The sequence below is a fragment of the Anopheles aquasalis genome, chromosome 2 (assembly GCF_943734665.1).
Source record: "Anopheles aquasalis chromosome 2, idAnoAquaMG_Q_19, whole genome shotgun sequence".
Taxonomy (NCBI): Eukaryota; Metazoa; Arthropoda; class Insecta; order Diptera; family Culicidae; genus Anopheles; species Anopheles aquasalis.
Window position 1 is genome coordinate 26,757,501 of NC_064877.1, and position 2,500 is coordinate 26,760,000.

The 2,500-nt window shown below is 42.9% G+C and overlaps 2 protein-coding genes across 7 annotated transcripts in view; both read left to right on the forward strand.

Annotated features, from left to right (window-relative positions):
- Positions 1-167, forward strand: part of LOC126572305 (ras-related protein Rab-11A) — a 6,761-nt gene extending 6,594 nt beyond the window's left edge. For all 6 annotated transcript variants that reach the window (XM_050231516.1, XM_050231520.1, XM_050231518.1 and 3 more), the window contains exon 5: positions 1-167. This exon is cut by the window's left edge and continues 1,755 nt beyond it. The gene's annotated coding sequence lies outside the window, so the exon portion shown is untranslated.
- A 1,838-nt stretch (positions 168-2,005) lies between these two features.
- LOC126572264 (double-strand-break repair protein rad21 homolog) overlaps positions 2,006-2,500 on the forward strand; it is a 6,573-nt gene continuing 6,078 nt past the window's right edge. The window contains exon 1 of the mRNA XM_050231434.1: positions 2,006-2,500. This exon is cut by the window's right edge and continues 435 nt beyond it. The gene's annotated coding sequence lies outside the window, so the exon portion shown is untranslated.

Here is a 2,500-nt window from a genome sequence, read left to right on the forward strand (position 1 = left end):
CGGCTGACAAACCTTTGTGCAGGAGCGCTCTTGAAATCAAAAGAAAATAATTAAGTGAGATGTGTTGTAATATTAGGAAAGATGTATCCTAAGATATTTGTTTGCCTTTTCTTTTCTGTTCATTCGAAGTTGGAGCTAATAAAGAAGGAAAAGGAACATTTAACGAATCATCCATGGAGTGATTCTGTCCGAGAAAAATAGTAGGTGTAGCGTGTAAGTGGCGGGGAAACTATGTTGGCACGAGTACCGTCGAACAGGCAGGATCAGGGCTGTGTGAAATCGTAGTGCGTGTTTTTTTACATTCTTTACGCTTACCAAGCACCCACCATCATCTCTTCAGAAAACTCATCTTGCAAAGGCTAAACAACGAATGCATCAGAAAGAGGGACAGCTGGCATGCCTGGCTTGAGTTCCATCTCTCCTCCATTATCAATCGGATGCGTTTCGCAAATCAGCATGCACAGCAGCGGTGAAACATGTGAATTGTGATTGCCTAGCGTGCGCATAAGTGCATCATGCTGCAGCACATTATGGTGAAGTGAAGCCAGCAGTGGTGCTTAGGTTGAAGTTAAATTGCATGCTTGCGCTACTGACACTTCAGCGAACCAGCAGTAGTAACTATTTATATAGAGAAATGAAATAGTGGCGGATTATTAACTATTATAAAACACAGACTAGCAACCAACAACAACCGCATCCACAAAAAGAAAACGACGATGGAAACCCGTAATGATACGAAAGAGAACGTAAACTGATATATATGAACCCTTGTACACTTGCAATTATGGTTTGAGAAGTCTTCAAATTGACCTAAACACGTGGCGTTGATGGTTGAGAAAAATGCAATAGACGCAGTTAGAACGGTGCAAAGGAGAACACATCCGGAGGGTTCGCAAACGCAGTTACTGATGGAACAATCGATATCGAGAAACTGGAAACTATGTTGGTTAGAAATAAATAATAAAAAAAGAAGGAGAAAAACAAACATTAATGTGGTATCATCATGAAAATATAAATGAAAACGAGGAACAATTATAACAACAACAAAATGGGATGAATAAAAACTAAACAAATAAATTGTGGTGTCTTCTGAACTCATAAAGAAATCCAAAAATCAGAAAAAGATCATCTGACTCATCAACTGAAGGAAATATATCCTTTCCCGGAAAGTTTCTGCGTCTAATTTTTCATCTACATCTCCCGGAAAAAGTTTCAATAAAAAACTTTTTTGTAGAAATCATAACTCCAGCATGAAACGCGTTTTAAAAGTCGTTATTACCGAGTCATCAATTATCAATCTTTGGACCTGCAGCAGCGATAACGGAAGCGGTTACGCGCGAAGAATAATTGCGGAATTGGGCCAGGAACCGCGTCCGTTGTGACCTGTTAAGCGTTAACGCAGGAGCGAGAAAATGTTCTGTGTCAACGGGGGGGAAGTTTATGCTTCGTCTGTCGCCCGCTTAAGTCGAACCAAGATGTGTCAATTAACCAGGCGAAGTCATCCCGAACAAAAAATCCCTCGCGAAGATTATAAAAATAGAGGCACGAAACTGACAGGTCCTGAAGGCTTTTGGTTAAAATCAGAGATGCTGTTTTCGATTTGAGGAGTAAGAAATCTGTTTCGAAGGTTCAAGTTTTCCAAGTTTTTAAGAATTCTGATTGTAAAAGTGTAAAAGGTCAAGTTTCCACCGACGGATGATACTCGCTGGAACCGGTGCCCCACGGATCCGCGGCCAACAGCCCCACGGATCCCCGTAAGTGATCGATCACTCGCTCGTATGTTGAAAACAATGAGTATGAATCATTTAAACGAACAAAAGCGATACTATATCTGACAAAATCATTGAAAATTTCCGTATATCCTTCGTATCACCAAACGCTTTCTGTCGATTTGGTAAACATGTATTTGACAGCTCCTGAAGGAAATCGAAATTCAATATGGCGGCGAGTGAAGTGCTATGCATTCATCTGTTTCTTATAGACACTTTGCTGGTGACGAGTTCGAGTGTCGCTTGCGTCGGGTGTTGAGAAAAAACGCGAAAACTCGCCGCGCGTGCCCCAAAATTAGCGCCAAGTGACCGTAAAGACGAGTGTTTGATGTAAAGCCATCGAAGCGAGTGTTATTCATCAGAACTATCCGCGGCATCGAGGCAAATTGTGTGCTGAAAGTGTGGCGCGTTCAGCGCGAAGAAAGTGGCTTTTTTTAACGGAGGCGGGCATCACGCACACGAAGCGCCGTCGTCGTGTACGTACACAAAACGGTTACTACTACCAACGCGATTCGTGTGATTGTGCGTGTGTGTGTGTTATGTGTGTGTGCGGCTTGCTGCCGACCGTTGTGTATCATCCTGCGGCATCGCCTTTTTTAAATGTCATTCGGGATAAACACAATTCACCTCGAAGAGAAAGTCGCGCTCCCGCCAATCCTTGGTCGGAATCATCTTTGCGTTTGAACTATTTCCCGCGGGATCCCTCGGCAAATGTGGCGCTCGTCGGAGGG